This window comes from Phalacrocorax carbo, chromosome 2 (assembly GCF_963921805.1).
Source record: "Phalacrocorax carbo chromosome 2, bPhaCar2.1, whole genome shotgun sequence".
NCBI lineage: Eukaryota > Metazoa > Chordata > Aves > Suliformes > Phalacrocoracidae > Phalacrocorax > Phalacrocorax carbo.
In genome coordinates this window covers 115,773,127-115,801,124 of record NC_087514.1, presented here as the reverse complement: position 1 = coordinate 115,801,124, position 27,998 = coordinate 115,773,127, and the positions used below count along the sequence as shown (strand labels likewise).

Genomic DNA, 27,998 nt, shown 5'->3' with positions numbered 1-27,998 from the left:
ATGCAAAAAAAGCTCACCAATCAATCATCTGAAACTTCTCAAACTCTTTCTGTTTTCATATGGTTTCAGTGAAACCATCTGTGTGTGTGTGTGAGGTGCTCTGAGGCAGTTCAACTGGCTTCATGATGGACCTTCATGCTTCTTTGTAAGAAGGATTCTTCTGTTGCAAGAGTTTTGCACAGCAGCTGTTAAGAGGTGAAGAGCTGGAAAACGAGCTTCGCAAAAGTCTGGGAAATGATTTTCATTTGAAGGCTTATGTATAAGGATGGCCTCTTGGTAGCCGTATACTGCCTTATTCTTTGGAATAATTACATTGCCTATGAATCACATTTTCATATGGGTCTAATTTGTTTATTAACTACACTCTCCTGTCATCTGTCAGAAAAAAGTATATTATTTCTGAGGTTACTCAGAAAGCTGGCACAGTGAAGTGTTTTATGGAAAAACAAAAAACTCTTCCTGTACAGCTGCCAAGAGTGTATCTGCTGTCCTTTTCACTTGGAGTACCACCAACGTGGAGAAAAACTAGTCTCCTATCAAGTAAAGAAAACAAACAAACAATGTCTTATTCTCTCTTATATTTGTAAGAGATGAGAAAGGGAAAAAGAAATTTAAGGGCTTGTATAGGTTGAGGATTTTGGGAGGGAAAAAAGATGCTTTTTAATAAAACAAAGCCCCATTTGTGTGAGGATCATCTGTGACAGCAGTGTTTTTACACTGCCAGAGGAACTCTTGGCTAGTTCACTCACAAACTTTTTAAAGAAATGTGACATGTTGGACCTCTAGTAATGAATGTGCTCCCAAGGCTGAGACGTTGGCCATAAAAATTACTCCTCCTTTTTTTTCCTAACTGCATAACTTTGTATCACACTAAGCAGCTGATACTGAATTTCTGCATCACCTGCCTTCATCAGATGGGTCTCCTGAATAGCCACGTTGTTTTTTCTAACAGTTCTGTAAAGCAGGGTTGCTCTGGTCTATCTTTCTACCATTACATCAGCTTCAACTGCAACTTCTTAACAGCAGCTCTGCCTTAGGTTTATGTTCTAAGTATCAGGTTCCTGCAGTTTTCATTCCCGCTCTTTTCATATTACTTAAGGCATTCTTCATGCCTCTTCCTGTGTGAAGAGCAATTCCAAACTTGTCTTTTTGGTCTCATTGTGACTTCTCCTTTCTCTGTGCTACTTCTGTGTCTGAAATGCCAATACTCCGCTCCGTCACACTTGCCCATGTGTCAGCAAATCTGTAGCAAGAACTCCAGCTCAGAGGTGCTGACAGGAAGCAATCAAATTCAAAACACAATCAAAATATTCCTCATCATCACTGGCTTCTCACTGTACCTTGTCTATTCCCTTTTGTCATTTAGATTGTCAGTTTCTTGAAGCAGAAGACAATTTTCTTTGTAACTTGGATAATGCTGAGTACTCTACAGGTACTTAATAAATAGCAAATCAAATAACTAATATCCATGTAATAGCCTGTTTTTACACAAAACACATACACTTGTCTATTATATTGCCTGTCCCTATTTTTTATCCCCCTTGCTAAAGCAGTGTTTACACAGTGCAGTCTAGCATTGGAAAACTGTTTTTAATCAGACTTGCAGCTAGATTTTTCTTACAGTTCTATGGGATCTTTTTTGGTCATGCTTCCTTTTTTTTTGGACTGGTTATTCCACTGAGGTTAAAGATACATTATGATTCCGGTGCTGCTTGGATGGCACTGTACCTTACATTACAGAGCTCATTAAAACTATGAAGCCATCTGGTCTGTGGGACAAACTTACTCCCTTCAGGAGAGTTGCTGTTCAGGAGCTGACTGATCTCCCTACTCTTATCGTCCATACAGCTCTGAATCCAGGCAGTGCTAGGCATTTTGGCCACTTTCTAATTGATTTGCTATTGCTGTCTACTCTCTTCTGCTGGAGCCTGTATCAGCAGCATACACTGTAAAAAGCCTGTGGGGTGGAAGGTCAGTCCACACTCAACTGGGAATTTATTAGGATGCTACAACGACATCTCTTGTGTGGCAAGTGTCTGTCATGGTCACACCTTGGTTGGCCTGTGGAGGGATGGCCCCACCTGGCCTCCTCATGTGAGTTTTCTTCTGGTGATTTAGCTTCAGAAGGTGATGGCCATATCTCACAGACCGAAGGTGGGACCACAGTGTGACTGGGGATTAGGTAGACAATATTTATCTTTGGATGAAGATGTAGCCAAAAGTTTTAGGAGGCATCTGTGCCTTGTCAGGCCACCTGTGCTAGTGGCTGTTTCACCCCATGTGAACTTTCTGGGGTTCCCCCCCACATATACCATTTTTACTCTGGAGGACTCTTGTGTTTCAGATGCCATCTTGTTTGGTCAGAGGGTGAATGTGCTCCAAGTTTAATCTGGAAGCATGGCATCAGGAAAGAGGGGCTAGTTTGTTGTTGCAGTGGGAGTGTAACTCATCAGGTTCAAACGTTGTTGTTGTATCTCTTGATGTGACAGAAGTGCTCACAAATACTTTGTGTTCTGTGCAGTGAACAGTCCTGGTGGCATCTGCTACATATTATACTGTATACACCCCATTAGCTGTGTGAGTTACTTAGCTCTCTTTCCACTACAGTTTAATTAGTTATTCCAGCCATGTGACGGGAAAAAAAGTTCAGTTTCCCTGGGTTATCACCTTGCATATATTCAGTCAAGTTGCATATGCTTATCCTCATTTCACCCCGGAGTTTGTTCCAAGTCATGTTTAATAGGCACAGGGTGAATGCACTTCACATCACGTTTACATTGCTTGCACGTTTTGTGTGGAATTGTGTTTTTCTGACCTTTCCAACCCAAAGTTATTCTCAGAAGAACAATTGAGGTTCAGCCTCATATGTCACAGGAGAAGATTGAGTTTTGTTTCTTGCTCCTAAAGTTGAGTAAATTTATATCATGGTTCCATTCAAATGCTGATTTTGCTCCTACATTCTCTTCTTTTTGTATGCTGCTTGTTTACATGATCACCTGTGAGACTTTTACTGATTTAGTAGCTCATGTTGTCTAGTATTGCTCTCTGAGAGGGCATTGTGAGAATAAATTCACGAAGAGTTGTGAGGCATTTGGTTCTGTAATAATGACCCACATAAGAACTTAGAAGGAAACATATTATTTGCATGTACATAGTTAAAATATTCAGGAATTCTGTGACTTGTGAACAGTAGAGAATACTTAGATAATGGAGCTGTAGCAAAAAAGCAACTACATAGCTACAGAATATTTTACTGGCATTGAGAATAAATTTACAACTTCAAATACATTATTTAACTTGAATACCTTAAATCTATGATTACATGCTTTTGTCTGTAAAAGATATATCCTAATGTTTGGGCGATCTACTGTGAAATATCAAGTAAATAACAAAGCAGTGATGAGGCATTTTAGAATGCCTTTAAGTTAATGAGAGAGATTTATTTAAATTAGATGATACTTCATAAAAATCGCTCTCTGTTCTGGATTACAAATCTCTGCTTTTTAAATATTTTTCTGTGGGGGTTGGTGATAGGAGTGGGAGGAGATGCATTTCTAGTTTCATCTGTATCCTTGAATTAACTATGAAAAAGGGTGGGTTCTTAACTTAAGTAACTTAAGCTAAAATCTTAGAGAAGACGCAGTTTGTAGTCTTCTGCACAAGCTTCCACAACTTGTTTTATAAGTGTTTTGTGTTCATTAGTTGACCATATTGGCTATGTAGGTTTTTATGGCAAGGCCAAGACTTCACATACCAACCTGCTGTGCATTAGTTCCTGCTGCTTTAATATGTGAGCCTCCTTGCCTTCCCCTCCAACTTTGGCTGTGGACCCATTTTCTCCCTTGGATAGAGCAGGGCGGCTTTCACTTCCCCTATTTGGGGGACCAGTGATGAAGCCTGGTAAAACTTCTTTGTTTGGTTTCAGGTCTCGTCTCACCTGTGGCTGCTGGTGGTGGCTTCTTCTGAGGCCCACCTTGCTGTTAGGTGGGGTGGTTGACCATGGGCTGCATGCAAGACTTGACCTACAGAACAGCTTCGTTGTAGAGTAGCGGCTCTTGTGGGGAGATGAGTTAAGGAAGAAGTACATCTCCAGCTGTGGTTGTGCACTGCCAAATGTTCAGAAACTCAAGCCAGAGTCCCTCTACACTTTACAAACAAGTTTGTAAGCTGGTGTCTGCTTCAAACAGAGAACTGGGTCGTCTTGGTGAACGGTGTTACACATGTGGCCTTTACATACCTGAGGAAGCTTTGCACACAGAATAGACAGCCTACTTCTCATGCTCTCCAAAAACCTCCTGCAAGACATCATTGAGTCTCAAGAAAATCTGGAAAACTCTTGATTGTGAAGGAGGTGCATTTAATTTGACTGAAGTTAAGACATCTGCATGAAATTAAATGAAACAAGCTGTATCAACCCATCTGGAGGCAATCATCAATCTAGACAATGGTAGATAAAAGATTAGATGTTGTGTGTGAAGTTTTCCCTTTTGGATTTAAGGGACAAAAATCCTGAGACCGTATTTGAAACTGTTTTTTGCTATAAACTCAGAAATAAAGATCTAATTTCCAGTTGATGGGAAACATTGAACCTGAGTTTGAGGATATCTGGATTCTGTTACTTAAGGGTATGTAAGTGGGATGTTGGTGTGTCATAAGGTGAATTTATAGGTCACCATCAACTCATCAATAATCTCAGTCTATTATGTTAAGTATAAGGTAGTTTATCTTCTTTGAGAAAGCTGCCTATGCATTTAGCGTATGCTGAGGTTTTGTCCTACATAGGAACACTTGGAAAAACTAATCTGGATTAAAATATGCTTTCCAAGTGGATTAAATTACATAGTACTCCTATGCAAGGAGTTCTAAGATGTATTTAAGTGGTTTTAGTTTCTTTACTTCCTCAGTTAAGTACATTAAATCAAATTAAAGGCATTTAAATTTTACTCAAATGCCTGTAGAAGTTTAATGTAATCTTATCAACCTGCTTTTAGTAAAGTTCATCTGCATTTACTTTCATTATTTCTTTTATACAAATTGGAGGCATGTTCAAATGAGCAGTAGATGAGATAAACCAGTTTAGTGTAAATTCATAGTTTTTATTTCTGTGTACTAACATTTTCAGGTTGACCAATTCTGTCTCTCTGCTTATTGATACTACCCAACTCAGTCTTCTGGTTCCGAGATCCCTCATTGGCAAATTGTCAGTAATTATTTTGATGTCCTCGAAGGGACTAAGAGCTCTCCATATGAGAAATGCTAAATAACAGCTGTATGGTGGTATTTGATTATCATCCAAATGGAAATCTGAAGTTTGTCTTCGGATTTATTCATTAGCATAAAGGCAAGGGTGCAGTTGGGGGAAATGAGTGATTTACAGGAACTTCACCCATGAGTATAGTTACTTTTTTGTAAGATTTGACATACACAAGCAAACTGCTTTTAATGTAACATAGAGTTCAGGCATCTACATCTGCTTTTGCTGCACCTGGCTTAGTATATTTGTGTAAGATAAAATGTGCTCTGCCTTCTGCAGACTCCTAGATGAGGGGCATATAGACACATTAGTCAGCAGATGGTCAGTATGGGTTTTTTTTTCCCCTTAAAGAAGAGGAGATAAAGTGTGAGAGAAACCTTGCTTTGTCTGACCAGAACCTAACATTGTTGAAGCTGGTTTGCAAAACGGCAGCAGTGACTTTGGACCTTTCAAAAGACGCTGCTTTTTCTTTGTTGTTCAAGGCTTGATATAAATCCAGTGACATGGGGTACTTGAGAATAGTAAATATTGTTATGCACAAATAAGAATGAATGGCTTGAAAGCTTCATGACAAATTACTTGTGTTGGCATGGCAGTGTGAGGGCTGTGTAGTGCTGCTGTATGAGGAGACAGACAGTGATTGTAAGTGCTCCCTCCGAATATGCAGAATGGTGATCTGTGGCATCTATTTTTCCTGTACGGGGCAGCATCTAGAAGTGGGCAGTTGTAACATCTGATGATTTGAATTGCCAAGTGATGCCTTTACACTCACATCCATAAGAAACCAACCTTTTCCTCTCCCACCCACAGCCCTATTGACAAGCGAAACATACTGCGTTGCAAAAAGTATGTCAAATATGCATTTAAATGCCTTGCTTCTCTGACGTTTCATTTGATATGTGCTACATGTGACTCTGAAGCATAATAGCACATTGTCCTAAACTGATGGAGTTAGACAGTGTTTGATCTCTTCAACTGAACAAATGTATTGTTTTAATGCTAAGCAAAAGACCTTTTAAATAGGAGAATTGATTTTATACGTTTTTAAAGAGAAACCAGGATATAGCTGTGGTTTCTTTTTCCTTTTAGAATTGCAGCAGTATGACAACAGATAAGTAATGTTCCCTGAGGCTGAGGTTGGTTGAATGCATGAGAGATGGTGAATCCTGTGGTAACGATAAGCCCCTTAAACAAGTTTTTTTAACTATGCAGTGTGTGTAATAAGTTTTAAGTTTTTTTGTTTGTTTGTTTCATTTCTAAAAGTTATCAGCAGCTTTGGAAAATAAGATCCTTAAAATACACATATTCTAATGACAGTATTGGAAGAGTTGTAACTGTTGACCTACTGATGTTCATGAAGCATCTGGATGGTGTACCTGAGAGGAAGGAGCTCATATTTTTACATACTAAAATCATGTTGCTATGAATCTAGCATGGGTGAGGGAGAAGGAAAGAATTGTAGAAAGCGTATGTAGCGAATACTGATTTGTGCTAATAGCCTTTCTTGTCGTCTTCTGGCAGCACTTTTGACACCAGGTTTTAAATCATGAGGCATTGGCTGTGGGTAGAGGTAAGTCAGTGATAACTAGTTTGAATACAAGTAGATCTAGTGTGCTCTGTACTTAGCCAGCATTTTTTTTAAATAATGCTCAAACTGGTTCTGTGCAGATCTGCAGCTGATGTAAGCTGGAGGTTAGATCTATTGGATAGCTCTGCAATAGCGATTTTGCCCTAGGATTGTTTTTAAAATTAACCTTCCTTTTGCTTCCTGCTCTTCTGCACCCCCCCCCCCCCCCCTTCTGAAATAACTTTACACATTTAGATAACAAATTGGCTAGTATCCCTGGTGTACGGTTCCTGGCTATATACAGATAGGTAAGAGTATGAGCAAAATGTAAATTCTTTGGTAACTCGGCAGAAGATACTATTTCATCACAATTGCTATTTAATTTTTGCAAAAGAACCTCCCACGCTGAGTGTTCTTTGAGTTATTTGGGTTGATTTTTCATGAATAAAACTCTTAGTCATCTTCAGAATCTATGCAGTATCTTAGAGAAATAAAGACTGCACATTTCAGTAGTTGGTCTCCTTTTGCATCTCTCTTGATTCCTGCACTCTTTGCTATGGATGTGAGAAGTTGCTCTTATGGCTGTAGCACTAGGCTTGAATTTGGGAGTTAAGTGGTAAAATCCTTCCCTCATGGAAACCAATGGCAAAAAAAATTCACCACCCTTTTTTTTTTCTCTCTACTTAGTTCTGACACTGAGTGTCTACATGACCTTGGTGTGAAGATCTTATCAGAATAGCTTATGCAGAAAATCTGCACCTAGATCTACAGGGCAGGAATGCATAGTGGGCTGCCACACTGCAAAGCTGCATACAAGTAGATGGTATTTTGGGCAGTTGATGTATTCCTCCTCCTATGTGGTAGGATTCTTGAGGATGTATGGGGTCCTTCATGTTTCATCAAAATGAAGCCTACCAAACCAAGAGACACCTTTACCTTGGCTATAGTCTGTGCCCTAAACCTCTGTTCCCTAGCTGCACAGCTTATATCAGTTCATATCATGAACAGTCTTGGATCAGTAATTTTGTGGAGGGGAGTAGTGGGATGTTGTGCAAATTGGCCCTTTAATTGCTGCGGTGAGCACAAGCCATGGACAAGTCCCAGAACTTGTCTGTACCTGGGTAGTGATATATATTTGCATACCTAATAGTATACGCTAACAACATCTGAACTGGGAAGTTCCAGAACATCTTTATTAAGAACTCTGAGGTCACTAAAAGTTAGCAGTGAAACTAGCTCCTGTGGTTATATTGCAAATATTAACTCTTGATGCTATTCTAAAAGCCTGAGCTCATGAAGCTAAATGAATGCATTGAAAAAAGGTTTGTTCATGGGGTAACAACTCTCATTAGTCTAATTGGTATAGCTGGAGAAGGTAAACAATCTGAGTTGCAGAAGACTGTTTTCTGTCATGAAGTACAAGCAGCAGACTTCAAAGCTAAATACGAGTTAGAGAACACATGCTGTGAACTTGCTTAGGTCTGTATCAGTCTGACAGAAAAGGATAGTTGGTATCTGCAGAGTAAAGGACATGATGATAAAGCAAAAGAAGGAAGAAGGCTGTCATCTATGGGAAGGAGTGAATCAAGTAGCATATGGTCTGTAAAACATGGAGACATATTTTTATAATATGCAATAAAACTATTGTCTCTTAATCTCATCTTTTATTATGTATTACAGCTATGATCAGCGGCTTGTTTCTGGAAGGCTGGTTGTGGTTTGGGGTTATATTTTGGGGGTTGTGGGCTTTTTTGATATTTTAAAATTTTATATATTTTTTTTTAACCTCCAGTGATAAATGGTTGTTTTTCTTTGGTTTGATTTGTTTTAGTTAGTTACCCATGTGATTTTTGCTCTGGTGCATAGTAGTGTGTGCTTAGAAATAGTTCTTTTAAAATTGCAATGTAAATCTAATGATTAATAATAAACAATATAATTTTTTTAAAATGGCAAGATTAAATAGTCACCTTAGTAGTGAAGAGAATGAGTACCAGCTGAGAAAGGTAGTTCTTGATTCATGTTTAGGTACTGGGGGTAGCAAAATTTAGGTGCCTATAGAATACACCTGTCACAGTAGAAAAGGAAGGGAAAGACAAAGCCTGAAAAGCACTCTCTCTCTTGCATAATTAATTTGAAAAGGCCCTCTAGGAAAACTTGCAAGAAACATTTTGAGGATTGCTAAAGTTTGAATTGCTTGCTCTTTCCAACTTTGCTGCTGCTACACTTACTATTTGGTTAAGCCTCAGGAAAACTTCTGGAGGTCCAGCAAGCTTGGAATACATACCTTAATACTTGGTAAAGCAGTGTGCCTGTTACGTACCGAATGTATTAATGTTGCTGTCTTCTGTTGCATGTGTACATTTCAGGGCTTTAGTGTTTTGCGATTTTTTTGGGGTGGGTTTTTTTTTCTTTATTTTCAAGTGGTCCGTATTAAAAAAATATTGACACTAGCTAGACTAGCAAATATTCCCCCCCCCAAAAGAAACAAAAAAAACCCCACCAAAAAAACCCCAGAACACCCCAAAACAAACAAACCAGCTAGAGGGAGGGATGAAACAAAAACTAGCTTTATGGCTTTCCCCAGGCAGGTGCTGGGTACTCCTGGTGTGGGTGGTGAGCTCTGGTTCTTTTTTCCAGGCTTTGCCCAGTGGCTTGGGTGTTGGGGGTGAAAAACCAACCATCCCTTTTAGTCCTGTGGGCAAGTCCAAGGGAAGAAGAAATGCTTTCATAGATTGGGTGGAGTAGTAGTATCTTCAGATTTCAAGAGAGATTTGAAGGTCAGAGTCCGGGTTAACATTGTGATGGAGAGCAGAGCACACCAGTTGGGAGAGGATGGATTTCTGCTGCACTGTGGTACAATGGCTTCAGGCCAAGGGAGGGGTGCTGTGTGCAAGGTTGAACATCTCTTGCTTTTTAAAAACTCATGCTGCCTGGCCTTTAGGTTATTGTCTTCTAGGTTGCTCTGCCAGTGCAATTGCATGTTTGTTTTCCTGGGCTGGCCCTTACATGAAGGGATGTGTGCCATATTTAGGCTCTCTCCTATTGAAAGGTTTGTATTCTGAGGTCACTCTTAAATCACTGAGCTGCTTGAGTGGTCCAGCTGTGACACATGCATGGGATGTTTAATTAATGAAATGCAGTTTTATTTTGGAAGTAGTGTGTTTCTTCTTGGAAGTAGTGTATTCCTTCTTGGATGCTTGCCTGGTGTGCTAGCCTTATTGCTAAGGGGAATATCAAAGTGTTTTTGTCCTATGCTCCATATGGATTATAAGTGAACTAGTATGAACTCTGCTTGCTTCCAAGAGGAGAGAATGGAGCTGAGTAAGCTTAGTGAATAAAAGCTCAAATAAAATCATGGTGGCTTTAATGTGAATTTCCTTTTTGATTAAAAACTTATTCAAGTCTAAAATCATCTTCACTTTGAAGTGAGGTTTCTTTTTACGATGTAACTAGGAAGTGTTATTCCAGCTGATGAATGTTATTTTACTGTTGGGTGGAGTCATAAAAGCCACTGACTTTTCTTTGCAAGTGAAAGGACAAAAACTTTTTTTCTTCATATGAAAAGCCAATTACTATATTATCAGGAAAAGGCTTTAATGGCTGTAGCTTACCTAATGAGGGTATTATCAAATGAACCCCCTATTCACAGATTTATAGGGTGATATTTCTTAAACTGCATTGTCTTTGAAACTGCCATTTAATCTTAATTTTTTTGTAGTGGAATAGTTGGTGAGGTGGGTTTTTTTTCTTCTTCTTCCAGGTCAATATGAAAACATTTCAGTAAGTTTTATTTTTGTTTTGACCATAGGAGAAATTTTTTTTCCAAGTCCTTGTAAAAAGTTTAGCCAATGGTGTAGTTTAGGTGCTAATGCGAAGTTACTGCTTCAGATTTATCAGTAACATTTAAAATTAAACATGAATAAAAATAATTTCTGACAAAAGTCTGAATTCTTAAATGCTGAAGTTGCAGGGGTTTTGTTTGAATTATGAAGAGGCTGGGTAGGGCTTGGACTGAATTTGTTTTATTTTCAGATTGTGGTATGTTACAGTTTTATTTTAATGGCATAGGCTGGAAGAGGCAAATTAATTGCTGTTGTGGTGTAGAGGCGTGTCGGAGTTTGAAGAATTATGGAGTTTATGTTGTGCTGAATTGGAGTGATGAAGTACAGATAACAGGCCACAGCTGTGGCCACAAATTAGGCCTCTCCAATTTGATGCTGAAAGTATTGCATTAGAATTGCTCTTCTAGGATTACCATGTGGAAAGTCTGATGAATAAAACCAGATCTGAAATAGGGAAGCTAGAAATGCATGCTGCTGCAAATGCTGGTTGGGGCTTCATCATTGTGAAATGAGGGTGATTACTTTTCTAAGCAAGATCAGTGCTCAGGAGCTTACTGTTCTTCAGGAACTTCCACTGTTTTTTTACATCTTAGTGTTTCCTTGAAGAATTAGGATTCTCAGTGGTTCCTCCTTCTTATAGCCAGCATAGCTCAGGGAAGGACGAGAGTTGTGGTCCCCCCTGTGGTCCCACAGGACCTGTCCTTATGTGGAATCCATCAAGAGTTGGGAGTGTGGGGTTTACTGGGAGGTGTTTCAGGAAGGTGTGTAAGCTTTGATCCAACTGAAGTACTATGCAAAGGCCTTTCTATATAGGAAAGTTCCAGTGAGGATGTAAGCACCACCTTATGTACACCTGTGGGTATGGGAAACTTTAGCATACGGGTATTGCTCTTGCATTTTGTGGGCCTGCCCTATTGCTGTGGGAATATTAATGCACAAGGTATTTCTAGGCACAGGACAGTAGTGGAGTAATAGATCAGACCTAACTTATAGGGATTCTTCTGAGCAGTGATAGTTTTATTAGCAGAAGTCTTCAAAGAAAACAAACCCTACAGGCCTGTAGTCCTGTGTTCGGTTTGAACTGGCAGAACAGGCCAGTGCTAGGTACACAGACGGTCCAAGAGCATGAGCTGTGAAGCTATTGTAGGTGCCTTTTGGTTGCCAGGGTCCTATAAAGTTGGATGGGGCATTGAGTTCTTACAAAACCAAGGGACAGCTCTGGCCAAGAGAGGGCTGTGTGTAGACTTTGCTTATCCCACAAATGCCAACTCTGTAAAATACAGGGGCTGGGGCCAAGAAGGCGTTGAGTAATAAAAGACACTGCAAGGTCCTCCCTGCTTCCTCAAATATTCTCACTCAGTGAGCGTGGCTCTACTCTGACCTGCAACATCCCGTTCATTGTTTTTTGTGCTAGGAGTTTCCTGAGTGTGCCCCATGGAAAGTGTGACACACTTTGTAATGTAGAACAAACATCATCTGGAATGGGACTCACCAAAAGGATAAAACCTCATCCTGTGTTATGACTTTAATCCAGATTTGCTTTCCAGTGAAAAACTCTGTGGTGGGGAAGGTGTCTGGAACATAAGATACTGTGGTGTAAGGCACATGGTCGTTCCTTGGATTTGAGGATTTATGCACGCACAATTCAGAATGGGTAAATCTCTGACCTTTGCAAAGGTCTTTTCCTTTTTTTCATGTTGGTACTTTAATATCTTTCAAATGCATTTGGCATTTTAGTGGATTGACAGATGACCAACTGATGTCTGTGTACGGTAGCAGAGGTTATGTTACATTTGGGATGTAGTATTTTATTTTCTGCATCAGCCTACTTTTGTGACTTTCAAACTGGAATTCCCATGTGGTCCTTCAAAACTACAAATAGACGTTTTTGAGAGACAAAGGAAGATTGATGGCTATTCTAATATTTGGTGTATAAGGCTTTCATGATAAATTGTCATCTTCTAGCTCCTCTGTTTGTACTTACTTTCGTTATCTTGAAAAGCAAAAACAATAAAGTGGGTTAAAGATCAGGCACGCGGCTTTATTTTAATACGGGATAAAGCTGAAATCTCACTGAGTGTACATTGTTCAGCACTTGTTCTTTGGGGCATATGAATCAGTCCCTTCATTACTGATCCGTAAGCTTTTCCTTTTGTGGTTACAGTGTATTTTCATTAGAAAAACCAATGCAAGATAATACTTGGTGTGCTACTTCTAGTGCTTATACTCGTGCTAACTTTAAGTGTAAAAAAAAAAAAAAACACCAAACAAGCCTTTTGTGGCCATGTGAAGTTCTGACTTCACAGAGTAAGTTTGCTTTCTTGATTTATATCTGTCAGCAGGAAGGGGATTTTGCGAAAAGGCATAGTAAGCTTACAAGCTTGAGAAAGAGGTATAATTTTCGTGGTTATGCCTTGCGTGTCTGGGACACATTTTCCCAAAGGTAAAATGTGCTTTGGGGACTGTTTTCTCTGTGTGTGTGAACGAAGACAGCAGGAAATGTGTGTTTCTCTAGTCTTTTCTCGTTGCTGGTAGTTAGCATTTGGGATGGTGTGCCCTGAAGAGGGTGAGGTCAGAACCTGGTGGAAGAGGGGGAGTCATAAATAAGAGGATTAAAAACTTTGAGACCCATGCCCTCATCCCCCTTGCTGCCATACCTACACATCCGCTCACTCTTTGGCATCTTTTTATCGGAATTGTTGAAGGAGGCTGCTAAATGAAGAAACCAGCTTTCCTTTTGAACTTTTAACCTTCATGAAAGCTACAGTAATTGGCTTTTGCAGAGCATAGACTGTTTGAATCTGACACTTCAAAAAAAATACAGGAGGAATGAAATATCAATGTGCACTTCTGAAATTTGCAAATTGCCAGTGAAGGTTTTACCTCTGTGTGCTTTAAAAGCCTCAAAAGTGCAGAGGGAGATTGGGGAGGGGTGAGATGTCCCTGTTGCATCTCAGTTGGGATTTTGCTTTGGCTGAGGTGCAAGTGCAGCAGCAGTTGGTACAAACTCCACCTGGGCAAAAATGGTCGGTGTGTGTGTGAATGTAGTCTCCTTGGGGGAGTGGAAGAAGGCTTGAAGAATGGGTCATGTAAAGCAAAATAAAACATGGTCAGAAAAGAAAGGGGGCGGGGGGAAGTGCCGAAAGTGAGAGATTAATTGTACTGCCTAGGCTAAAGGTGAGTATTATGCTTAGATTTCGTCTATGAAAGAATGTCCTGTTTAAAAATAAATAAATGTTTCCCCACTTCATCCTTGTTAAAAAGAACATAGTAGAACTCCTGACAGTTGCTATTCTTTCTGAGTTGATCATGTGAAACTTCTATATACTAAAAGTAAGGAAAGCACATTAAAGTCTAATCCCTGCTTACTCTAGTGGGTCTTAAAGCTGTCATCACTTTTAAAATTCATATAAAAGCAAAAAATACTATCTTAAATACAAATGACTTTGACTCCAGTGACTTTTAATGCACATAGTATAAGTCAATAATTAAAAATCTAGATCCAGGTCAAATCATGCTTTAGATGACATTTAATCTAAAATGCTTGAAAGCAGCTTCTACGGGTATCACTGCTAGCTTTTTCATCTATATAAAAATGTAATATATTTTTGCAAACTTGAAAATGAAAATTTAGAGGGACACAGCCTAACAGCAGAGACTGACCTTCTCACACAAACTAATAGTTCTGCTGCATACATCCTCACACGTGTAGCTGCTCAAAAGGAAAACGTGCTCAACAAGGCTTTTTACTTCTCAGCTGCTAGAATAAACTGCCAACCTTTGGCATGGTTGAGTTTCTCTTAACAGAAAGCAGCAACACATATTGTAGTTAGCTTGGCGGGTGGCATGCGAAACTACCTTGCTGCCGCCTTCCTTTTAAGATATGATTCTTCTTTCTTAAATAAGCTTGATTAATGAACCAGGAGAGGTAGTGACAGATTTAAGAAAGGAACTGTTAAAAACAGGCAACTCCTCAATTTACTGGGAACAGTTCAATTGGATTTTGTTAGAGATGAAACTGTTCCATGCAAGATGCTTTGAGTGTCTTACCCTGAGAAAATTGGGATCCTTCGTAGTTGTGGAATTTTTCATCTTGCTGTCACGTTATGTATCTTCAAAGCAAAAGGCAATTGTTTTCTGTCATGTGCCTGTCTCTTTTAGCATCTGTATTTCCACTTCAGCAATTAAATGACTAAAAGCAAAGGTGGGAGGGTAGGGTAGCCAGCAACCATGCATTAATTTCACTGTGTAAAGCTACAGAGATTATTTGGGGCTAGAAAGAGGTAACTGTCACAGGACAGTGGTCTCTTCCTGTCGTGTGTGTGCTGAAAATAAGATAGTTGCCAGGAATGACTGAACCAAGGAGTCAGATGACGGGTTATTTCGAAGTTAGAGAACAGCTTAAACTTTCAGGGCTCTGAAACCAAAGCACACAGTGTTTTGCAAAGTCACCCATATTAAATGATGAAAGCCTGAGTAGAAGGAAGAACGTGGTAAAGAGGGGAGCAGTAGTTGCTCACTGGGCTGTTTCAGAGTATTTGCATTTTGATTGGCTCTGCCGACATTTGTGTGTGCCTCAGGGACTCTCATCGTACGGAAAAATGGCTTTGTATGTAAAGAAAAATGGCAATGAGACTTTAGACTTGCTCCCTACAGCGTGTTCTGCGTGCTCTTTCAGTCTTGGCTTAAATGGGTATTATGGTGATGCTTTTATTTTGCCTGGGAAATTAGTTTCCCTTGCTGATTTGTTTTGAAGTGTGTAATCCACCTAGAAATGTATTTGTCATTTTGTGCTGGTAGTGAATCTTTTAATTTGGCAGAGTTAAAGAATTGGAAGGCAATGGCTACATTTATTGGCCACAAAATGGTTTACCCTTTTCTGTCCCATCCCAAAGCCCATATGTGGGATTCTTGTGAGAAGCCCTGTCTGATGAATAACTGCAGCAATATGCTCTGAAATGGTAAAAAGAACAGAGACTTTTTCCAGCAGACTCTGAAGCTGCATCTTCCGCTTCTACCTCTGGTTTTTAATGGCAGGTGTTGTATTCAAACTAAGGATGGTAGCAAGAAATAAGTAAGCCAGCCTCTGCTTTCAGGACCTTGAGGGCCAGGAAGGGTAAAATGCAAGAACAGCCGGGTGAGCAATTTGTCCGAGCACATGAATAAATAAAGGCGGCTTCCCATTCTGGGTAATCTGTCAACCTGATTTAGATACAACCCTCTGTAGCCTCTAAATGCCCCTCATCTTCTCTGAGGAAGTGTGGTGCCCCATTTTATAGTTGGCCGTTGGAGGCACAGAGAGCCAAAGGGCAAGTACGTGGCCACATACAAAGCCTTTGAGTAAAAGAAAATTAAACACAAGTGTTCTTCGTTCCAAGTTTAACATCCTCATCTTTGAAGCAGACTTTCTGTTCATTTAAACAGTGTGATTACTACGTGTGGTAGGGAGTTCTTCTCTTTAATCAGTGCTGTGAGGAAAAACTTGGTAGATGGAAGGTCTATTTGCAGGTGTTTTTTTTCAGTTTATTTTTCTCTGGTGTATCTTATGCTAGCTGCTAATGATTACATTCTCTCAGTGATGCGAAGGTCAAATAAGAATCTGGGGCTTTTGTGTCTCAAGAGGTTCGTTTTGCAAATGCAAGAATACATTTTTCTGTCTTGTTGAAATCCATCTAATTCTTTAACACCCAAAGAAGGGAGATTGTGAAGGTGATGTGCCTAGCAGGAACCTGCTCCAGAGTTTGGAGAATGGCACATGTGGAAAGGAAACTTCAAAAATAATCTTCAAAAATATATTTTGCTTCATCCCTCATGTATGCTGTCCTCTTAGGTTTTGTGTGCCCGGATCAAGAAGCAGCAATTGGGAACTGCATGTTGTGGAGAACATGTCTTTGTGAGCCCTATGTGCTGGAGTAATCTTCCAAGCAAGGTAGAAGGAAGTCACATCCAGCTCTGACAGAACAGCAGAACCCCCTGTTGGGAGTAGGGGACTGTAGCTGAAATGGGACTCGTATCGTGGAGTCCACTTAGTTTTTTGCAGGGCAAGTTGTTTGGCAGCTTTGGAAAAAGGACGTATCTTTCCTGATCATACTCCTTACTCCAAATTAAGACCTTCTGATGGACTGTGGCTATGGTTCTCTGAATGCAGCACGAAGACTGCAAAAAATGTAATGTGAAGCATCAGTGTGCTGTAAGATGGGGTGGGGGTAGAGAAAAGAATATAGAGTATTCTTTTAGTAGAGATGTGCACCGTGGCTTTTTGGAAATACTTATACTTTCATTGTACTACCTGTGAATATTGCTTAATATAGCGTAAAATGAGAGTGGATGAGGCTTTGTTTATTGTTGTCACCATGCTGCCAAACCTGTACAGCTATATTTTAGTCTTCACAGCAGAGAAGTGCTTTACTGAAAGGCAGAAAGAGGACTCTGTTCTGTTTTAAAGAGATTAATAGCTAAATCACATTTACTACTTGAACATTAGAGATCTACTGATGTTAAATTACTACTGAAAGCAGATGAAAAGTGCCATGGAGTTACTGTGTTGTGCTTTGTTTTAGTGTTGCCATTTTCACACAAAGGGCTTTTCAGCCAGGTGTTAGCCCTCTAGGAAGTTCAAAATGGTCAACTTCAATTGACAGCTTTATTTGGAAACACTTCTAACTATGTCAAACTGAACTAGACAGTTAACTGAACAGTGATTTACTACCCCTCACCCCAAGTGCAATGGGAAAATTTAATTTGGGAACACTAAAGTCTGAAAGCGGGAAGGATAAACAGTGGTTTCTCTCACAGGGGACTTGGTGAAGGGATGTTACTTTATATTTCTGAAGATATGAACTCTGGCAATCATCAGAGCACTAAAAATGTACTTGGAGTTTATCCAAATACTTTAATCTTTTAATGTCTGTTACAATTATAAAGGAGCTCATTGAGTTAATGAAACATACTGTAATGAACTTAGTAATTGCATATTTCTACATCGTTCTCCTCTATGGAATTGAATCTCAGCTGTGTGCCATGAACTTTGCACAGGTGAAATAAATCCTCTTTCTTGGCACAGGGAGTGTTTCCGTGATGGTTTAAGATGAGCAGGTTATTTCTTTTTTTTTCTTTGCCCCTACCCATGCCTTATGGTGGTCCTGGTGCTCAGGTGAGTGAGCGGCAAATGCATTCAAGGGGCTAATCTGGCTTTAAAATGTGTATTTGTTTTTGTTTTGTGGGGTTAGTTTTTGGACAGTTCATCTCTCTGAACTGACCTGCTGGACAAGGGCCAGTGCTGGCACTGGGGAGGAGGAGGCCAGGCCGTGACATTGGGGAAGCAGAGACATCAGATCTGCTGTGGAACTGGACTTTGAATGGCAGAAACCTGAGACTTTTGGAGTAGAAAGATTTAATTTTAGTGGAGAACATAAGGGTGGTGGCTCAAGATGATGTATGTATTACAATATTTTAAACATAAAATAGTTATGAGGATCCGTTTTTTTGTTATACAATAAGTTAGTCATGCACGTTATTATGCAGCAAAGGCATAGTGTCCTTTTGCCTGTTGCTGCCAGTCTCTCCCTGTTCTGTAGTTAGCATTTGTAAGTTCTTAGGAGGTGAAATACTTGGCAATAACTCCTGGGAGGAATCAAGAGGGTATCAAATATTTGAGGCACTCTATTTGTTTTTAGGATAATAGAGAAAAGCATCACACAGCAAGTTCATTCTGAATAGGTGTTTTGATAGCAGTTGATTGAGTTGCAGTAGTAACTGGTGAAAATTCATGTTCTGGCTCCTGAAAAGGAAACTGCCACGAGTCGTATTGCAGAATAATGTGGCTGGCACAGTTGAGTCCTCAGTGTGCAGACAGTGCTGGTTGCTTTGTCTGGATGCATGTATTCTGGGAAGGTTAAGCACTCAGTTTGTTGATTAGCCAATTTGGAAACAGTGAGTGTTTTACTCATTCTTGGCATAACTATGCATGCTCCCAGAGAGGCTGGAGCAGGAGCTTCCACTGGAGCATGGGGATAGGGAAACACAGCTGTGCCATCATCAGCTTTTGACAGTCAGTATTAGCTGTAGCCATTTGGGGAGTCTTAGAGAACCTTTGTAATTATAGTTCTTAATGAGACAGAAGATACTTGGAGAAGCAGATCATATATACTACAAAGGTGACATTTTAATTGAAAATTACTTCTTACCTGAACAATGAAGTAAACATATTTACTAAATTAGCTAGTATTTTTCATGAGTTGGGTTTCTTTGTTAAAGTACTTCCACTTTTTTTCTGATAGTAAAACAGGAGACAATCCTAACACCTCTCTTCTAGCTTCAACTGCAGTGGCTGAATTGGTGGCTCCCCTCCTTCTCTCTCTTTTTTTTTTTTTTTTTTTTTTTAAATAGCCCAGCATAAATTAGATTCAGTGGGGTTTGAAGTTGACACGCGGGTTGTAATTTTGGAGTAAACACATTGCCTGTCCTGCTGTCCCTGCTAAAAGGGAGAGACGGTAAGCTTTTCAACTGTTGTCCGCTGCTTAAACAGCATGACTCTCTAGAGATAATGACTCAAACCAGTAGAAGGATGATGTTTGCATCACTCTTTCCTCTTTCCCTGGGCTATGTGGATTTCAATGTTGAATAAAGTGTGCAGCAGAATTATGGGGTGACCACAAACTGTACCCAATGCTTGAATGTGAGGTATTAGACTGTAACACTAAAGCAATTTACAGTAGTTTTCCTGCCAGAAGTAAAGTTTCATCTTGATCTTTAAAATCTTAGCTCAAGTTATGGAAGGCTGAGATTTTTTGAATGGGTGCTTTTGGATGCCAGCTGGGAAGAGTTATGGAGATTGTTGTTCCTAAATTGTAACCAATGGCTAGTTTAGTGTGCTCAGAGAATCTTGTTACGGCATAGAAGGCAATCTGCTACAAAAGCAGCTCTTTTTGCTTATTGTGTGCACAGTTGAGTACAGAAAAGGCACAATATTTGAACACAGATGGACAGGCTAGGATTTGAAGAGTGCTTAAAGTCATTATATCAGTGTACTCACAGAATCACACAATGGTTGAGGCTGGAAGGGACTACTGGAAGTCATCTTGTCTAACCCCCATGCTCAAGCAGGATCAGCTGCTACTCATGGTCTTGCAATACAGAGATGAGCAAGGGGTAGTCTCATGTTGAAATACCCAGATCTTCTGTTAACAAGTGTCACATTTAATGCAGCTTATCAAACTTTACACAGGATACATCTCCCCTGAAAATGGGCTGGCTGAGCAGAGTGTTGGCACTGCTGTGATCTTGTAGTCAAGTTTCTTCTGAAAAGCTTCTAGCATCCCTCTGAAATACTGTTTGTGTTCTGGTTGTATGAACTTGGAGCTTGCCCTGTTCTTGGGCTCTTCAGTATGTTTTTGCTTGTATTCTACCTCAATGACCTTACGGTTAACCTGGCTGGATAATTGAGAAGATTGCTCAGGTATGCAAGCTCTTCCTCATCTAGAATTAAAAATGATGGTCCCAAGGTATCTGTCAGCATTGAAAGGGAGAGTGATAACTGGATGGGATGTCCCTGAAACAGTGGTTCCTGGCTTCAGGTACACCGGCTGAACAGTACTTAGCAAAGCAGGGTGGCATCAAAGGATGTGAATATGTACAGTAGTGTTTTTTTTGGAGGTGACTGTGTCTGCGTTTGTTTCCATATCATCTCTGTATTCCTGTTTCGAAAGTGAGTTTAATAATGTCCATTAAAATGCCTGATTAGTCTCAACTGATATTGTTTGGAGATAGTCTCTGTAATGCAGAATAGCTCGAGTTATTCCACACATTTTAGCTAGAGACAAGGTTTCTAATATTTACTGTGCCATGCTTTTTTTTTCTTCTTCCTGGGTGACCATCACAGTGTTTCCTGTTTGCAGACTTGTTTTGCTGAATGTCCTTCAGAGAGCAGGCACTGTTAAGGGCAAATTATTCTTTGTGAATATGAAAGTGTGAACTGGTAAAGAGCTAGGAGTCTACAGGGACTGTCTAGTGCTGAAAAGTCAGGAAAACGTGGGGTGTTTTGATGCACTGATTTCAGTAAGTATAAGAGAAAGTGCTGATAGGAACACCTCTGTAGATGGAGCTGCTTTCAGCTGCTATATTACTGACAGGTGTGGGTTTTTTTTCCTTCTCTTGCTTTTTGTCATCTTTGAAGAGCAGTGTCAGTGTCTGAAGCAAAAGGCTGGTGTCCTCAAAACTTTTGTGTCTTCATTAGACTTATAAATGGTATCCAGTCTTTCTTTTCTGTTTCTTTTACTTCTGATGAGCACAATGAGCATCAAGCTCTACTTATTCCCTGTGGAGTATCAACGTATCTCTCTTTTTCACAGTACTTTTCTTTACAGAATGAGTTCTTTAGAAAATAATTCTGTTTGTTTCAACCTTCGACATCCTGTCTGAGCTGTCAGTTAACTTGGTTATTTCCTTTAGCATTCATGCATCTCTGTTGCCCTCTCTTCCTCTATTTGACTGCTAACTTCCTGACTGTACCATTAGTTCCTCTGTATGTGCCATAAGCATTGACAGGGTAAAAAATTCTCTTTGTTTTTTATACAGCTGCTTCATCTTGCTTCTAGCAGGAAGTTTTGGGGTTTCTCCCAACCATGGGCTTATCTTCTTGTATCTGTTATCTCCTTTGGGATACAGCCAGTCATCATTGTCTTGATTCAGCCTCTGCTGAAACGAAGCAATAAAGTGTTATCATCTTGACTCAAGATGTCCTTTTGTGTGTCCTTTCTAGCCCTCTGATTTATCCACATGCCAGGAAAGTACAAAGTACCATAGCCAGATCATCCTAGTGCTAGAAAGATGACTGTGATCTTTATTTATTCGGTTTCTTCTAGTAGTATTCTATTCAAAATTGCTTTCCTGAGTCACAGAAGTTTTGAGGAAATTTCTCTGTTTCTCTTCATCATATTTTCAACCAGCCTCTTACAAACTTACTGTGTTTCTAGTTACATTGGACTCCTTTGGAGTTTTAAGCAATAAAAAAAAGGAGCCCCACCCATACCCCCGCCCCCCCCCCCCCCCCCCAATAAAATTACAGCCATCCTTTTGAGTTGTAATATTTAGCATTGCTTTATTTTAATTGTTATATTACAGTACCTGTTTCCTTTTTCCCTTCTTCTCCCCTCCAGCTTTCTTATTGCTGAAAACTTTCATTCTGTGCTTACAACCCTTTAAGAATGGCAGCAGCGCTGGCTGAAATTGAGGCTTCATCTTTTTCCCATTATTTCCCTCCTACCTATCAGGTTATGTGAGACTACCCTGAGAGGCAGGAAAAGAAAATTGTATTCAGCTGGATTTTAAGGGATATTTTTTGCTGCTTGCCTCAATTTAGCAACATCTGGAACACAGCCCAATGATGAGAAACAACCCCAAACGACGTGGCAAGGCCTGATAAACTGTGAAAAGCTTAAGTGGATTCTAATGCTTTATTCAGAGTAGTGTTTGATTTGGATTTTGTTTCTGTACTTGGTACCTTCCATGGTCTTTAAATTCTATGTGCTAGGCAGGTACTCAGCATCTTTGAAAAAATATGCTTTTTTTGTGAAGCTAGATAGACCTTACCTCATTGACTGCCGGCTTATTGTTGGTACGGTGGTTGTTGTGGGTTCTTTGGGTTTCGTTGGTTGGTCTGTGGTTTTTTGTTTTCTTTTTGTTTGTTTGTTTGTTTTTAATTTCTTGGAATAGTCTTCTGAATACTTGGGTTTGGTAATTTCTTGATCTCTAGTTTGAAGAGCTCAGATATCAATATCTTTAGTAAACAGAGCATCTTTATCTGACTGGATGGTATGTGAGTGTTCATTAAATTGTCACAAAAGTTCAGATACCTTGAATAATCAAAACCAAGTTTTCAGTCCTCTCTCTTCTGAATTACAGATCTGTAACTAAAAGTTCCTTAGTAGAAGGAGCATGATCTTCCAAGAAGCGGGGGAGTTCAAGTTAAATAAGTACCTGAATTTTTCTGGTATGCTTCAATATGTGCTTCAGAAGCAAGACCAGACAGCCTGCTTGCCTGTATTCTGAGTACATCCAGTCTGTTGTGTTTCTCTCCACCTTTTCTTTTCAAGCACCCTTTAAAGCCTATTTTTCTCTCTAGATTTGAAGAGTACTTTTTTGAAAGTGTGCCTGTCAATGGTAGTGGAACCTCAACCACATAAAATGCTTCCTAAGGAGAGGAACAACAAGATGGCTGTGGGGAAGGTAAAATACTTCGAATGAAAATGAAAAGTTATGGGTGTATAAGACTCAGACAGGTGATAACCACATGAATATTCACCTTCTTTCCTGGGTGGCTTCGCCAGTGGCAAAAACTGTCCTGTTCTGTGTATTTCACATCCATATTCCTAAAATCTCCTCCAATGCTAGGTTTTCAGGTATTTTGGAGAGGAAAAGTAAACCTGAAGGGTCCAAAGCTCATTTTACCATAATACAAAATGGTTCATCCCTGGGCTGATAGTGCATTATTGATCAGCGGATTGTGGATTCAGCATCAAAGGAACATTCCTTTCGGGAAACCTGGTGGACCGCTCTTGAACTGTGGAAGTCTGTTCGAGTAGGGTCAGGTCTTCCTGCAGTATTGGTGGCTGCAGCAGAGGAGGGGTAGCAGCCTGCCTGGCTTGTCTCTTCTCTGAGATCACCCTCTCGTTTCCATCACTTACTAGAATATAGCTCATAGCTCCCGTAGCTTTATCTTCCATTTGTGGCAAAGCATCTGTGGATTTTATTGACATGGGTCTGCTAGGTCTTTCGCTCCTGTCTAGTTCAGAGGTGAATAGTGCTGAACACGTAAGAAAAGGGAAGAAGGCAGCATGAAAGCCTTTTTATGTACATACAGTGTACATCCAGCCCCCTGGCTTTTGTGCCCTGTTTTTATTTCTTGCAGAGATGGTAGAGCATGTTTACAGCTCCTTAGGCTCGGCTGTTCAGTCATGCAGTTTAACTCCAAAAATAACTCTCTTGGGGGATATTAATCCAGTGTTGGATTATCTTTCTAAAATCGTTAATCAGACTTGGTCCCCAAGGGACCTTCCAGCTGAACTTGCCACTTAGTTTCTGTTTGCTGGGGCGGCGGGAGCTGAGTGGAGGAAGCTGATGAGGTTTGACAAGAAGCGGTTACTTACGTAAGGACTGGAGCGGAGGGACCCGTGTGCCTCCTCTCCTGCTGCGGGTCCCTGTGCGGCCGGCCAGGGCTCAGCTCCCTGCCGGCACCCGTGGTGTCCTGCCGTGACCTGGCTGCGTTATTGCCCTCCCTTCCGTTTGTCTTGTTTTGCCATTGAGAAATGCCATGGGAAAACCTGCCTGTGCAGAGGGAGTGGGGGGTATCTATGCCAGCTTCAGGTGATTACTGAATATGCTGCCTTTTGTCCAGGGAGGAGAAACACATGCTTTGTTTTATTGAATTCTCAAATGCACGTAGCATTCCTTCAGTTGTTTTTTATTCATTAACTTCCTTACTCAAGCTGTTCATGAAATGACCCGGCCTGCTGTTTGAATATTACCTCTCTTCTGTAAAAGAAGAAATGAGCTGTTACAGGCTGCTGTTTTCATATACAGCTAGAACTGTTAGTCACATAACTCCTATTAGCCTTCATTTTTTCTCCTGTCTATAGAGTTGGAATACAGTTTATTTATTAAGAGATGTGCTCTGATAGCCTTAAATTATTTAAAGTACTTTGAGTTCCTTGTATGGGAAGTGCCACGGAAATTGCAAAACAAGTTTGTGGTTTGTTTTTTTTTTAAAGTTCTACTGAGAACTCATTTCATACATGACTAAAATCCTGTTTTCCATGTGCAGTGAATAGGTAGAAGGTGAAAATTCAATATGTTTTACTGACATATGTGCTGAATTAATCCCTCAGAGCCAGGCAGGTAAATTGAGAGCTTGCTTGTCTGTGCTGATGTATTTTTGCATTAAATTTAACATACTTTGGTTTCTAACTTGAGTATTTATTACTCTGACTTAGTAGATCACTGTAAGCACTGAATAGTATGGCTGCAGAAATATACAGTATGTGGTAATAACTTGCAGAATTTGCACTTTAATGGGCTAATCAGTCATAGGTCTGAAAACCCTATTGATGTAAGAAAGTGTACTCAAATGGTAGGGATGTTTCGGTTGTGGCTTCTTTCCCTCAAATTATAAAATGGTGTGCTGCTTAGCATGGAAGTTGCTTAAACCTCCTCCAGGTTACAGCTGCATGTATGCATTAGGGAAAATAATGGGAAATTCCCTTCCTTTTCCTCAGACCCCTCCTCCACTTCATACACTCGTGCTTGTACATGCATCCTGTTGCCTTCAAACATTGTAAAAATGAGTTGCAAAGTTGCTCTTACGTGTCAGTGCTTCTCGGATCCCACTGGGAGAGAAAAAGGAATTGCACTTGACAAAACTCCATAACTAGACCCTTTAGCAACATCCGTATCCTTTTCACTGCTTGACTGCTGCTGGCATAACAAAAAGCAGTTGAAATCAGTTCTAGTTCTTCATTCACATCATAAGAATTGCTTACTAAATTGGAAGCGTTTCACACCAGGGGTTGTGCCTTCCTTATTTTACTGGGCAGTGTCTAACACACTGTGCACCACTGGAATAAATAGCAGGTAATTTGTAATTGTCAGCACTGTAGATTGCAGAATTTTCTTTGCAGTCATAATTTTGTGATGACAGCTAAACATCTATTTTGGCCTTTAAAAAAAAAAAAATAAATGATTTGCTTCTGGCATTGCCACAAAGGTGGAAGGAAACTAAATTACCTTTTGGATCCTGCATTGGGTTCATAAGATTATAACCTAGTAAAAAAAAGTTGGCACATTTGACTAGGATGTCCACTGAGAAACGAAGAAATTTGTAGTGGTGATTTTATATATGCTTTTCAGCATTCAGACCACACTGATGTCTCAGAGTTGGTCTTTCCTGGTGAGAGAAGAGGAACTACATCCATTGTATTAGTTAAAGATCTGTCACTATGCTTTGTGTTTTATGACTGTATAAGCATATGTATATTAATAATTATAATTATGTAGGAGATCTGTGCTAGCCTGCATTAAAATCTAGTCACATTGGAATTGTCTTCTGAATGCTGTGGCAGACTTCTCTTGCACCTTGCTTTGGAATGCAAATCCATAGCTCAATTTTATTAACTAACTGTCAACTTTCTTTGACTTTTCTTAAACCATTTGCTGTCTTCCTGCATGACTCGTTGAGATGGACCACAACAAACTAAAGCAAAATGAGGGTTAATACCCACATTTGTATGTGAAAGTGGAAGCTTTCTGCAAATTAATTACTGCATGATGTCGCTTTGCTTTCATTGTCATGCCCAGTGGCCATGAATCATTGTTTTTGGGGTTGTTTTTTTCTTCCTCCAGTATTCATCGTGAGCTTTAGAGTTAGCTAGCCTCCTAGGGGAGGTATTGGGCTGCAAGTTTTCTACCTTTCCTTTGCATCTCGTGGTGAGAGGCAACAGCGTTTCGAGTTGCTTCTCTGTCTTCCCAGTCAAAAGAAAGTGTGGTTGCCCATGCCTTAGGTGGATTCTATGGTTTTTATAGGTCTTCCTTCTCTCTCTCTCTCTCTCTCTCTCTCTCTCTCTCTGTGGAGTACAGATGATATTTTTCATGAAAACTGTAGAAGAAACCTGATGGGGGGGAAAATAAAACGGTTGAAAATAAGGAATTACTCATCTGAAGATATCCTCAGTCAAGTCTGTCTGGCAGGAACTGCTGCTGCTCTTTTTGTGTTGTGGCCAGTAAACACAGGCTCTGGCTGAGGCCCCAGCCCTCTTCCAGCATCCCTTCTGCCAGGGATGTGGTGCCATGACAGGGTGTGCGGGGAGGAGCCTGTCAGCCAGGCACTGGGTCAGCCAGCACTGCTGAAGTGCCGTGGCTGATTTAGTACCAAAACGTCACCAGACGGAGACTACCGAAGACACTTCTGCTGAGGAGGTGGGAAACACCATCACTGTGGGTGTGGGAGCAAAAAGACACTAAGGTCTCAGTTTCATTTGACTGTCGAGGTGGATTAACAGCTCATTGCTGCCAAGAAGTCTTGCTTCTCCTCCCCCCACGCTATGCCACCTCTGGGGAGCTGTTTGACTGGAATGTGGTAAAAACCAGATGACTGAAAATATTTTTTCACTGATTGGTTGAGTCAGTGTGCTACGCTGCAAGGGGAGCACTTGTGGGAGATGCAAATGGCGGGAGCATGAGGTGTCGGGAGAAATGGCGGGAGCTATGCATTTGCTCAGGTTCTGCAGCAGGAAAAGACAGCCAAAAGTGAATGTCTGGCTATTCTTAATGACCAGCAAGCTAGTTGCGTGCTTTAATTGTGTTTATTCCCAGTCCCTGTAACATCTACCAAATGTAGACAGTATCACTGTGTTTCTTAATCATGTTGTTTAGTTTTTCAGGGCACTTCCTGCAATCCTGTCTTATTTATAGAACATCCATTGTCTTATTTACTGCCTTGCACTTTGCTTTGTGGTGGTCTGTGTTCCTGTCGGCATCAGAACTGCCATTGTTGGAAATAAATTGCTGGAGTGTTAAAGTTTGTAAATTGTTTTTATAGTACGTGTTGAAAGAAAAAAAAGGAAAGGGAGAGCCACATACATGAAGGCTGGACTACTCATACTACTTCTTAGTATGAGACACAGGTACAAGATTTCTTGGTAAAGGGATGGTGTCATGATTTTGTTCAGGCTGATCTGAGTTCATGCTTCTGCTGCAGTTGGAAAAGGGTTGTTAGACTGGGTTAGTTGAAGCAGCAACTGAAGGTGGTCAGAGCCTTGTTTTCCTGTACCTGTTTGTGGCTTTTGGATGCCTGGTATATTCTATCGGCTCATCTCTTGCCTTAGCTCTTTCAAAAGGTACATGTGCAAGCGTGTGTCCATCCTTTCACCACTTCCTTCTCGTTTCTGCTAAGAAGAAGTGGGACTGCACCTCTGGGGATTTCTACAGCTTCTCTCATTTTGTCATACATGATGGTGTTTTGCTGGGTCTCGGCAGAGTGCGTGGGGAAACGTCGTGGTCAGCATGGAGGACTTGGAAAAGCAAGCGGGAACCTCCTATGCACGGGTTGCTGTGTCTGAGAATTGCAGAGCTTTGCTGCTTCAGTGGATGTCCTGGGAGAGGGCTGCAGAAGGTCTGTTTGCAAGCCCAGGGAGGCAGTACACCCGTTCGAAAAACAATTGTGTTATTGCAAGGTTACAAAGTTTGATCAGCCAAAAGAGACAGAACTTAAAATCTGCAAAACCTGAGGATCTGGTGGTTCTCCTTTCCTCCCCTTCCCCAAAATTCACAGCCAGCACTCTTTGAC

At 40.4% G+C, this 27,998-nt stretch overlaps 1 protein-coding gene across 5 annotated transcripts in view; it reads left to right on the top strand.

Moving 5' to 3' along the window:
- ELMO1 (engulfment and cell motility 1) overlaps nt 1-27,998 on the top strand; it is a 314,254-nt gene that overhangs the window by 20,364 nt on the left and 265,892 nt on the right. Inside the window, exon 1 of one of the 5 annotated variants that reach the window (XM_064443949.1) lies at nt 12,300-12,317. The exons of the other annotated variants lie outside the window; for them this stretch is intronic. The gene's annotated coding sequence lies outside the window, so the exon portion shown is untranslated. Of the gene's footprint in view, nt 1-12,299; nt 12,318-27,998 lie in introns of those variants that run through there. 5 annotated transcript variants of the gene reach the window in all.